The sequence below is a fragment of the Equus asinus genome, chromosome 7, assembly GCF_041296235.1.
Source record: "Equus asinus isolate D_3611 breed Donkey chromosome 7, EquAss-T2T_v2, whole genome shotgun sequence".
Taxonomy (NCBI): Eukaryota; Metazoa; Chordata; class Mammalia; order Perissodactyla; family Equidae; genus Equus; species Equus asinus.
Genome location: NC_091796.1, coordinates 13,324,070 through 13,336,751, shown reverse-complemented (window position 1 = coordinate 13,336,751; position 12,682 = coordinate 13,324,070).

Below are 12,682 nucleotides of genomic sequence, written 5' to 3'. Positions count from 1 at the left end.
GGTTTCCTTTTCTCCACAGCCTCTCCAACATTTGTCACTCTTGGTTTTGGATATTTTTGCCATTCTAACAGGTGTAAGGTGATATCTTAGTGTAGTTTTGATTTGCATTTCCCTGATGATTAGTGATGATGAGCATCTTTTCATGTGTCTATTGGCCATCCGTATATCTTCTTTGGAGAAATGTCTGTTCATGTCCCCTGCCTTTTTTGTAATTGGGTTATTTGATTTTTTATTGTTGAGTTGTGTGAGTTCTTTGTATATTATGGAGATTAACCCTTTGTTGGATAAATAACTTGTGAATATTTTTTCCCACTTAGTGGGCTGTTTTTTTGTTTCGATCCTGTTTTCCCTTGCCTTGAAGAAGCTCTTTAGCCTGGTGAAGTCACATTTGTTTATTCTTTCTATTGTTTCCCTCATGTGAGGGGTTATGGTGTCCGAAAAGATTCTTTTGAAGCTGATGTCAAAGAGTGTGCTGCCGATATTCTCTTCTAGAAAACTTATTGTTTCAGGCCTAATCTTTAGGTCTTTGATCCATTTTGAGTTTATTTTAGTAAAAGGTGAAAAAGAATGGTTGATTTTCATTCTTTTACATGTGGCTGTCCAGTTTTCCCAGCACCATTTGTTGAAGAGACTTTCTTTCCTCCATTGTAGGCCCTCAGCTCCTTTGTCAAAGATTAGCTGTCCATACATGTGTGGTTTTATTTCTGGGCTTTCAATTCTGTTCCATTGATCTGTGCATCTGTTTTTGTACCAGTACCATGCTGTTTTGATTATTGTGGCTTTGTAGTATGTTTTGAAGTCAGGGACTGTGATGCCTCCAGCTTTGTTCTTCTTTCTCAGGATTGCTTTAGCAATTCGGGGTCTTTTGTTGCCCCATATGAATTTTTGGATTCTTTGTTCAATTTCTGTAAAGAATGACATTGGAATTCTGATTGGGATAGCGTTGAATCTGTAGATTGCTTTAGGTAGTATGGACATTTTAACTATGTTTATTCTTCCAATCCATGTGCATGGAATGTCTTTCCATCTCTTTATGTCATCATTGATTTCTTTCAAGAAGGTCTTGTAGTTTTCATTGTATAGATCTTTCACTTCCTTGGTTAAATTTATCCCAAGGTATTTTATTCCTTTTGTTGCGATCGTAAATGGGATTGAGTTCTTGAGATCTTTTTCTGTTAGTTCATTGTTAGCATATAGAAATGCTACTGATTTATGTATGTTGATTTTATACCCTGCAACTTTGCTGTAGTTGTTGATTGTTTCTAATAGTTTTTCTGTGGATTCTTTGGGGTTTTCTATATATAAGATCATGTCGTCTGCAAACAGCGAGAGTTTTACTTCTTCATTGCCTATTTGGATTCCTTTTATTTCTTTTTCCTGCCAAATAGCTCTGGCCAACACCTCCAGTACTATGTTGAGTAAGAGTGGTGAAAGTGGGCACCCTTGTCTTCTTCCTGTTCTGAGAGGGATGGGTTTCAGTTTTTGTCTGTTGAGTATGATGTTGGCTGTGGGTCTGTCATATATGGCCTTTATTATGTTGAGGTACTTTCCTTCTATACCTATTTTATTGAGGGTTTTTATCATAAATGGATGTTGGATCTTGTCAAATGCTTTCTCTGCATCTATTGAGATGATCATGTGGTTTTTGTTTCTCATATTGTTAACATAGTGAATCACGTTGATTGACTTGCAGATGTTGAACCATCCCTGTGTCCCTGGTATAAATCCCACTTGATCATGGTGTATAATCTTTTTGATATATTGTTGTATTCAGTTTGCCAAAATTTTGTTGAGGATTTTTGCATCTGTGTTCATCAGTGATATTGGCCTGTAGTTTTCCTTCTTTGTGTTGTCCTTGTCCGGTTTGGGGATCAGGGTGATGTTGGCTTCATAGAATGTATTAGGGAGTGCTCTATCTTCCTCTATTTTCTGGAACAGTTTGAGAAGGATAGGAATTAAATCTTCTTTGAATGTTTGGTAGAATTCTCCAGAGAAGCCATCTGGTCCTGGACTCTTATCTTTGGGGAGGTTTTTGATTACTGTTTCTATTTCTTTACTTGTGATTGGTCTATTCAGATTCTCTATTTCTTCCTGATTCGGTTTGGGTAGGTTGTATGAGTCTAGGAATTTATCCATTTCTTCTAGGTTGTTCAATTTGTTGGCTTATAGTTTTTCATAGTATTCTCTTATGATCCTTTGTATTTCTTCGGTATCTGTTGTGATTTCTCCTCTCTCATTTCTAATTTTATTTATTTGAGACTTCTCTCTCTTTTTTTTAGTGAGTCTGGCTAAGGGTTGGTCGATTTTGTTAAGTTTTTCGAAGAACCAACTCTTTGTTTCATTGATCCTTTCTACTGTCTTTTTTGTTTCAATACCATTTATTTCTGCTCTAATTCTTATTATTTCCCTCCTTCTACTGACTTTGGGCTTTGTTTGTTCTTCTTTTTCTAATTCCGTTAGGTGTTGTTTGAGGTTGTTTATGTAAGATTTTTCTTGCTTATTGAGGTGAGCCTGTATTGCAATGAATTTCCCTCTTAGGACTGCCTTTGCTGCGTCCCAAATAATTTGGTACGGTGTGTTTTCATTTTCATTTGTCTCCAGATAATATTTGATTTCTTCTTTAATTTCTTCAATAATCCATTGTTTGTTCAGTAGCATGTTGTTTAGTCTCCAAATTTTTGGCCCTTTCCCAGCTTTATTCTTGTAGTTGATTTCTAGTTTCATAGCATTGTGATCAGAAAAGATGCTTGATATTATTTCAACCCTCATGAACTTATTGATGCTTGCTTTGTTTCCCAAGATATGGTCTATCCTTGAGAATGTTCCATGCACGCTTGAGAAGAATGTGGAACCTGCTGTTTTTGGATGAAGTGTCCTATATATATCTCTTAGGTCCATCTGATCTAATTTTTCATTTAATTCTATAATTTCCTTGTTGATTTTCTGTCTGGATGATCTGTCCATTGGTGTTAATGGGGTGTTGAGGTCCCCTACCATTATTGTATTGCTGTTGATGTCTCCTTTTAGTTTTGTTAATAGTTTCTTTACGAATTTTGGTGCTCCTGTGTTAGGTGCATATATATTTATAACTGTTATGTCATCTTGGTGGAGCGTCCCTTTTATCATTATATACTGCCCCTCTTTGTCTTTCTTTATTTGTTTTGCTTTGAAGTCTACTTTGTCTGATATAAGTATGGGAACACCTGCTTTCCTTTGTTCATTATTGGCTTGGAGTATTGTCTTCCATCCCTTCACTCTGAGTCTGTGTTTGTCTTTGGGGCTGAGGTGTGTTTCCTGGAGGCAGCATATTGTTGGATCTTGTTCTTTGATCCATCTTCCCACTGTGTGCCTTTTGATTGGAGAGTTCAATCCATTCACGTTTAGTGTGATTATTGAAACATGGGGGCCTACTGTTGCAATTGTATCACTTGTTTTATGGTTCTTTTGCATTTTGTCCTGATGGAGAGCTGTTACTTTGTATTATTGTCCTTCTGCTTATCTCCTTTGTACCTTTTGGTTTTTTGAGCTTCCTCTCTGTTGCAAGTCTTTCCCGCAGTCTCTACCAGTTCCCTGGATTTGTCCCTTTCACCCAGATCAGCAGTAAATTGCCCAACATCATAAACGTTTTGTTCCAGGGCTGGGTTCAGCATGGATACCAGATTCCCATACCAAGTGCTGAGGGTGGACTGGAGTATCTTCCTTTTATTCCTGAAGTGAATGTGGCCTGATCAGGGCCTTCAAAGACAGGGGCATAGATGGCCTGTGCCACTTCCAACTCCCTAAGACTTTGTTGTACCTCCTGTATAGATTTCCAGAGTCTTATGTACCCAGGCAATCCCCCTCATGGGGTCAAGCATCCCTACAGGCTAGAATAATCCAGCCTACAAAGGAGTGAGTACTTTGGACCCCTTGAGCGCCATGCAAGCGCTGCCACAGTACAAGGTGTGTGGTGATGTTCATTTTCTCTGCCTCCTGCCTGGTCAGAGAAATGCCATGGACCCCACATCCCATAGCTGTGCTAACCCTGCCTGGATACTTTCTCTGCCCTTTTGCTGACTTGGCAGCTATAGCAATAAGTTCAGCAGGAATATATTCTCTCATTACGAATGATTTCCTGAATTGCTAGCCTCCCCACTGGCTGGGGTTTTGTTGCTGGGCTTTTGCTTTCCTTTGTATTAGGGGTCAGATGGTTCTGAGTGTTTCATTTGTTTCACTGTCAATCACCACAATACCCTCCTCTTCATTCTCCTCACTTTCCCAGGGGTTCCACGTCTTAACGTCTCAATCAGGCTTTGTCACAAGTGCTTGGACCTTAATTGGAGGCAGCTTGTGTTTTCCTAGCTTTACAAAACAGCACAATAAGGTCTCCAACTGATTATCCTGCTCTCTCACCTTGTCTGCCAGCCCCGAAGCCAGCAGAGTAGTGGACCAACCACACGTCCTGCTCTAACCTCAGCTCTTCTTCCAGCTTCCTAACCCAGCTTCAGTCTCTCCAATCTTGGGGCAGCAGTTTGCCCTGTGTCCTCCCCTCTCTGATGGATTTGAGAAGAGTTGTTGATTTCTCAGTCTATTCCTGTTTTACTTGTTGTCAGGACACAGTGGCAACTTCCAAGTGCCTTTTTTGTTAACTTTTTTCTCAACTCTTTTTTGTTAGAGTACTAGTTATCCATTGCTGTGTGACAAGGTGCCCCAAAACAACAAATAATTTTTCAGTTTTTGTGGGTGAGGAATTTGGGAGCAGCTTAACTGGCTGGTTATGTCTCAAGGTCTCTCACAAGGGCTGTGGCTAAAATGTGAGTCATGGCTGAAGCCATCTGAGTCTTGATTGGAGAAAAATCTACTTCCAAGCTTGCTCACCTGATTGCTCTAAGTCATGTTATAACCAGAGAAGATGGGAGCAGGATGCCATGACAGGTAATGATTCTGGGGAAAGGTGAATTCCAGGTGGACCAGGTTGGATAAGTAGCTGTATGCCTTGCTAGAAGGCTTGGTCATTGTCTTCTGGTGGAGAACACTTGGAGGTTTTTAAGCAGTGAAGTGACTTGATGCACTTAGTAAGAATTGTTCATATAGGGGCAATGTTAGTAGCTTAGTAGTGTGAGATCATAAAGTGTTCAATGGCACATGTGGCCAAAAGACCCCTTTATCAAGGGTTGTGTCAAGAGATACAGAAGGCTTAACAGAACTCACCTGTCCATCTGTCTGCAACCTTCAGGGAGCTCTGAGCCTCGGCAAGTTTTGTGACATCCTTTGGTCTGAATTAGCCTCTGAGCTAGCTTCAGAAACTAGAGAATGTGTCCCAGGGCTGGGCAATGTTATATACCACATGTCCAAGCACACCTGCCATTGCACTTGGTGGTTTGGGAAGTTTTGTGTAGCTCAGGCAGTAAGAGCAGCTAACACGCATCAGACACTTGCTAGTGCCTTGCCTGCTTTGAGTGCTTTACATGCATTAAGTTCTTAAGTCCTCATAGCAGCCCTTTGAATAAGTTACCATTATTACTCAGTTTTACAGAAACGATAACCGAGGCACAGAGTAGTTAAATGGGCCACGATAGCATAGACAAGAAATAGTAGAGCTGAGATTCAAGCCTGCCTAAGTAGTTGCGCTGGAGGCCTGATCTTAACCCTCGCATTATGCCACTTCCAGAGAAATTGCATAGATACCCAAGCTTGGAACTGTGCTTAGACAAAGTAAATCTCTCCTGTAGACTGTTCATGGGAAGTAAGCATAAACAATCTCATCCAGAAGTGTAGTTAAGCTACAACATGATGTATATTTTAATGTTTCTAAAGAGCATTTTTCCTTGAATTATATTGTTGCCAATAGGATGAGAAATGGATGATCAAAGTTGCATTTAAAGGCAGAACATCACTGGGTAAACATCTCTGTATTCTTTTCAACATGTTATGTAGCCTGTCTTGTTCTTTCCACTTTCAGAATCGCTGACCCCTCGAACGTCTTTAATTTCTGATTTTCGGTAAGATTATATGCCTCTTTCTCCTCAAATTAAAACCATATGATACCCATGGGATTACTCCATTACTCCTTGAGACATAATCTGTGTGTCATATTAAATCAATTATACTGCTACATGGCTTTAGCTTAAAAGAAGAATTGACCAATATAAGTGATAGACTGATGCTGACAATAAGGGGTTTTTTCCTGTTTTACATATATTCTAGACCAAGTGGCTATTAAATATTAATCTAAATGTGTTTTATTTTATTCTTCTCAAAATGGGAAATTGCGTGACTCACTTTACATACATATCGTCAACTCATTAATTTCTAAATTTACAGTTTTTATTGTGCTATTTCTGATCTATATCTTTTTCTATGTCACAGGCGCCTTAGGTGTTAATTTTGATAATTCTCAGCTTGTTGTATGAAGAACAAACTTTGACTTTAGCCTCATATAGCCTTTGCATCATAAAAATGAAAAACTAAATCTTTTTTACTTTTATTAAATTAGGTGTAAGAACCTTTTCAAGTATATTATCTTGTATTTATACTAGCTTTAATAAGTTTGGAAGACTAAGGGTATTACTTCTTGAGCAAAGTTGGAAAGAAGCGATTCTTTTCTAGAATATGTTATAAAGAGTGTTCTCCATAGCTGCCAGGTATGTCACAAACTACATTCTTGCACACTTTTTATTTTTAAATAAGAGAATGATATGAGTTGCCAATCCACTGTAATGCTATTACATTGCATTTTAAGCAAACTCTGCAAAATATAATTTGGAAAAACCCCTGAAGATCATCTAGGCACATATAATGAGCAGCCATGTGTTACTATTCCAGCATGCACCCCCCACGGAACTGTCTAAGTAAATGACACCTCTTGTGACACTAATAGACCTTACCATTAATGGTGAGTCCCGTAGCTGTAAGGCAAGGGTCCTGGGAGCACGTTACATAATATAGGAACTCCTCCTGCAACATCCCTGACCAGAACTCAGCCAAGATTTCTTCCCCACTCAGGGCCTCTGCTCTTGTGTTTCCCTCTGCTTAGAATAATTGTGACCTTAGACCTTTGCATGCCTGGAGTCTTACCTATCTTTAGGACTTTGCTCAGATATTACCTCCTCAGAGACCTTCCCTGATAAGTGAAAGAAGGAAAGAAACTTCAAGCAGCTCCAGTGACAATGGCATGCCATGCTGTGGCTTAGGCATTCCTTTGTTAGGCAGCTCTAATTGTTGAAACACCTACTATAGAGAAGGCCACTTGTGTTAATTTGCTAGGGCTGCCATAGTTAAATACCACAGACTGGGTGGCCTAAACAAAAGAAATTTATTTTCTCACAGTTCTGGAGGCTAGAAGCCTGAGATCAAGGTGTTGGCAGGTTTGGTTTCTCCTGAGGCCTCTCTGCCTGGCTTGCAGATGGCCGCCTTCTCGCTGTGTCCTCACACGGTTTTTCCTCTGTGCACACGCATCCCTGGTGTCTCTCTGTTGAGTCCAGATTTCCTCTCCTTATAAGGATGCCAGTGAGATTGGATAAGGGCTCACCCTAAAGACCTCATTTTTCACATAATCACCCCTTTAAAGGCCCTATCTCCAAATATAGTCACATTCTGAGGTAATGTGGGTTAAGGCTTCAACATATGAATTTTGAGGGGGCACAATTCAACTCATAACACCATTCTTTGCCCAAAGGATTCTTTTCTACTTTCTGGATTCCCACAGGTCAACACTTTCTTCTATCTCAACATTGTGTTTGCAGCATTATCTTGTGCCCCTCACTACATAATATTTAACTGAACTTGCTTGAAAATGCACGCAAATTTTTCTGTATCAGATGAGACAATGTGCCTCTCAGATGTCCTACTGTAGTAAGCAGGATGGACTGATAGCTTAGCTGTGGTACTCTGAATCCTGGGCTGCCTCTGCACCAAGGTGACACTTGCCTTGGCTGCTCCCAGCCAATGGGTGAGTACAGCAAGGATACTAAGGCAGGCTCTTTCCTGTGACGTACAGTCCACCTCTGGCTTTGGCTTGAGGACCCCATCAATCTCATCAGACTGTCTTCGAACTGCACTGCAATCTAAGACCTTCCTCTCTCTCCCTCTCCTTCGCAGGGTGAGAGCTGCACTTAGGCTAATGGCTTCCCATCCTCCTCTGTCTCTCTCCTCATCTTCCCTCACGGTTATTTTTCCCAATAACCTCTTGCACATCTAATCAGCCTGACATCTTCTTCTTGGAGGACTTGGACAAATTACTTCCAGGTGTGTGAATGATAGAGGTCTTCTCTCTTCTGAGAGAAAGACTTAAACTGAAAGGATGAATCTAAGAGTGGAATTCTAGCAGACAAGGGGGAATATGTATTATAGAGAAGCTAAATACCACTGAAATGATGTAAGCCATAACAAGTACAACACGAATTTAGTAGAAATGTATTTTAGATTTCTGAATAAACTACTAAGTATTTTAAAATAGAATTTATTTTCCAAAAAATTTTATTCTGAACACAAGGATATTTTACTCCTCTTTAAACTAAATATATTTTTTTCTACCAAAATTATCATCAACAACAACAAATTGACAGGTGTCCAGAGAGATAAGGCCACACATTCAGGATAAGACCTTCTCTTTCAGACCTCTGTCACTCTCTCAGAGGCACAAAGTGGGATCTATTCCCAACAGCTGCAGCCAAGCTTCCACTGTCTACTTTGAGACCAGCCAGAACTAATCTCATTAAGCTCATTACCTGTTTATGTCAGTCACCACAAGAAGTCCCTGGCTTCTAGGTTTTCCCTCTCTGCACACATTTTGATCAGTTTACCTCTCTGCATATCTTTTATTATGTCTCTTTCTGCCATCTTCTCTAACTCCTAAAACCTCTCCTGTGAGCCCTCTGGAATTTATGGTCCATCATAAATAAAACTCCCATGCTCGCTTCTCTAAAAATTACCTCCAATTCACTCTAAACGAAACTTAAATCTCCCTTAAGCCTGCTGCTGTCTCTGCAGGCACTCAGGAGGAAGGTATTTTCTCTCCTTCAGCCCTCATCCCTTTGGGCCTGAATTTGGGTAAATGTTCTCTTTGTTCCTCACAGCCAATTTCAGACTGTAATCTCTCTACGGTCCTAAAACTATAACATTGATTATAAGGCCAATTCCACTTTGGCCACATATCTCCCGTCACTCACTAAATCTGCTCCAACAACAATGGTCTCCTTAACTTTCCTCAAACTCACTGGAAAACTCTATTCTCAGGGTCACTTTTTATTCCCTCCCCCTTAACTTGCTCTCAAGTATTTGCCTAATTTGCCATGGTCTCTCATTCTATTTAAATTTTTTAAACAAAATTTTAAAGAAACCAATCCTGTCTACAATATTTAAAATTGCAACTACTGCCCCCTCCCCCACTACATTTCTTATAACCCATTGCTTAGTTTTTCTCTGTGGCACCTGTTTTTATCTGTATCCTTGAACAAGAATTTAAACTTCAAAGATACAGATTACATTCTTCACTGTTGTATAAGTAGAGTCTGCTATAGACTAGGTACTCAATAGACATTTATAATAAATACAATAATTTATTTTATTTATTGAATTTATTGAAATTATAACTTTTCTCCCCTCCAAAGAAGGAAAATTTAAAATTCTTTTAGAGAAAATAACATTGCTTTCTGCCTTATTCAACATCTTTTTATTGTTTTTTTCCTGTTATGTGCCTGATGCTTTGCTAATAATACTCATATGAATTAAGCCTGATTCCTTACCTTGAAGACTTCCCTTTCTAGCCATACAGACAGAACTATATACAGATTATCATAGTCATAGGGTTTAAATATTTATGCATAGTTAGGTTTTAATTTCCTCCAGCAACTGTGTGGAGGATAGAATTGAGAGGGACAAAATCAGAGACAAGGAAACCAGTTAGAAATGTAAATAATTAGCCAAGTCAGAGATGATGGTACCCTGTGTTAAACTTATTAGTAACGACAGAAAGGAGCGGACAGACAGAAAATACTTAAGAGGCAAATTGGGAAAAAATAATTTTGATTATATTTAAAAAGTGAGAAAAAACAAAAGATGTGATACAGAAAGAAATATTAGGAAAGAAGTTAACTGAGAGGGAAAGATGAGAAATTAACATTTTATCTGATTAATTTTGATGACTACGCAAGACGCTTTAGAAGAATATATCCAGAGATACTGGTCTAGGAGGGAAAAATAAATTTGGGAGTTCTCCACTCTACATGTCTGTGGTAGTTTAAACCACATTTATTCTCGTAGGAATAAATGAGCTGGCTCAAGATAAGAGATAAAGTCAGAATAATAGTCAAACAAAGAATAATACTATGAGAACAAGAGCTTGGAACACTAATGGAAAGGGGAATCATCTAATAGAGAGAATAAAATTTCAGAGAGCTCACTCCCAAAAGGACAGCACAGCACATAGTGTAATATAGTGTAAACCAAGAGATTAAGGAGTGTCAAGGATGACAAAGTAAGCAGGATTCTCAAAGGTAGCAGAGAAGCTCAGTAAACTCAGAAATGAAAATTGCCTTTGGATTTGAAATTAGGAGACTACCAATGACTTCCAAAGCAGTTTCAGAACCATGGAAAGAGGAGAAGCCAGCGTGAGGGCACTGGGGCACTGAGTGTAAAGTGAAGCTGTGAAGGATGTGGCAACAAAGAGTCTTCATAATTGCAGATGAAATTAGCAGCAATAAATGGAGCATTAGCCAGTGGGGAGTTGGGGTAGGAGAGATTTGAGTACATTTAGAGGCTAAAAGGAAGAAGTAGAAAGGAAAATTTTGAAGATGCAGTAGAAGGGGTAATTGACAGAGGGTGAAGTGCCCTGGAAGCAATGATGGGAGATGAGGTAAAGTGCTGAACTGAAAGAGCTAAGGAGACCAGAGGAGGAGTGGTGATCTTAGGTGTGAATGTAGATTGGCTTATAGGAAGGTCACTGGATACTTGATGTAAATTAACACTGACAGTCTCATTTTTTTCATTTAATAAGGCAGGTAAGTTTTCTGCCAACAATTGTAGGCAGAGAGTTTGTGTATTCAGTAAGCCTAAGACATCCCTGAAAGGTTGGAATATTCAGAGAAGGGAATGGAAGGGAATGATAGCCTAGAACAAGTCATCAGAACGAAACCACCAATTTCTTGGGAAACCAACCTGCGTGGTTGTGTAATATCCTTCAATAATCCTCCACCATCCACACCTACAAATGATAAGGAAGGCACTGGCATTGATTCCGAGTTCATTTTACTAGGAAAGTGCAGTAAGACGAAAATTACAAGGTAATTGACAGACCCGAGAGAAAAGTAGAATTGATGATTCCAGGTGTTCCATGTGCTCTAGGTGGGACTGGGAAGGAAGAGAGGCCAGCAGGAGTGGATAGACTAGGAAAGAGTGAAGGGATTGAGAATCTTTAGGCTTCTTGAAACTAAAGAGTAGAAACAGAGTACATTAGATCAGGGGAGAATTGGAAGGATGAGGCTATAAGTTCAGGCAGAGGGTTCTTGGAGTAGAATTTCTCAGGTAGATTTGCTCCAGATTATTTCACGTTCAAGGAATTGTCTGATAAGAAAAGCGGTAAACTTTGTGAGACTTAAGGATGTCCATGAATTTGAGGACAGGTAGGATTTGGGGATGAAAAGAGAATGTAGAAATATCCTGGTTTAATTTCTAGATAAGGAATCTGAGAGAGAAATAACCCGTTTGAGGTCAAACGGTTACTTAGGGGAAGAATCTCCATCAGAGCAAGATTCTTCTGAAAACTAGCATAGATTTTTTTATCTGATTGTTTTAATATTGTTTCTCGTTACCTAATATTGGGGGAGTATGTTGAGATCTTCTAACTTTTTCTTGCCAGGAATTTGAAATCACGTGGTAAGTGGTGGGATCTTTGTGAACAGAATGCTTACTTAGGAAAAGTAAGCAATGGTAAGAAATGAAAATTTGTTTCCTTTTGCTCATGAATTTATTCTATATTTCTCATTAATAAAAATTCTCTTTCTCTCTCTCTGTTTGTATACACACCTGATAGACAAGGGAAGTTGTAAGGCTGGTTAGAGATTTGAACGGAATTTGCAATTGTCTTTTATTACTTTCAAATACTAGTCAAAGAAGAAATCTGATAAGTGTATTATAAAAAAGGAAAACATCTTAAATTAGCATATTGAGTTGTATGAATTTTTGTAGTGTTGCTGCAAATATTTCCTCCACATCTCCTATGTTGTCTCAAAGATATTCTAGAATTCCAGAGCTGCTGTGCTGATGTGCTGATTATTTATCTCTTGTAAAAAGAAAAGTCTACTTTAGAGGCAGTGTTAACAAGCAATGCTGTGCACAAATTCGCACGCCTTATGAGCACTCTCACAACAGGTGCCTTGCCTCTGCTGCGAACACAGAAAAGGTGCCACAACTCACTGAGCTGACTCTCACAATGGGTTTTTGGTTAGCTTTAAAGAGATAAATAAAATTGCCTCCTTACCTCTTAAAGAAGGTAATTCATAAGCACATGACAAATGACTGTGACTAATGCTCTAAAATCAATTGTGGCATGAACTGAGTTCTGCACATTTGGACTCTCGGTAGGAAGAGAAATCTTCTTTTATAGTAATAGTATTAATAATATACTTTACTGAGTCAGGACTAAATTTTGGCTGATATAGTTAAACTCTAATCTGTTTGTTAGAAAACTATTATATATTAATTA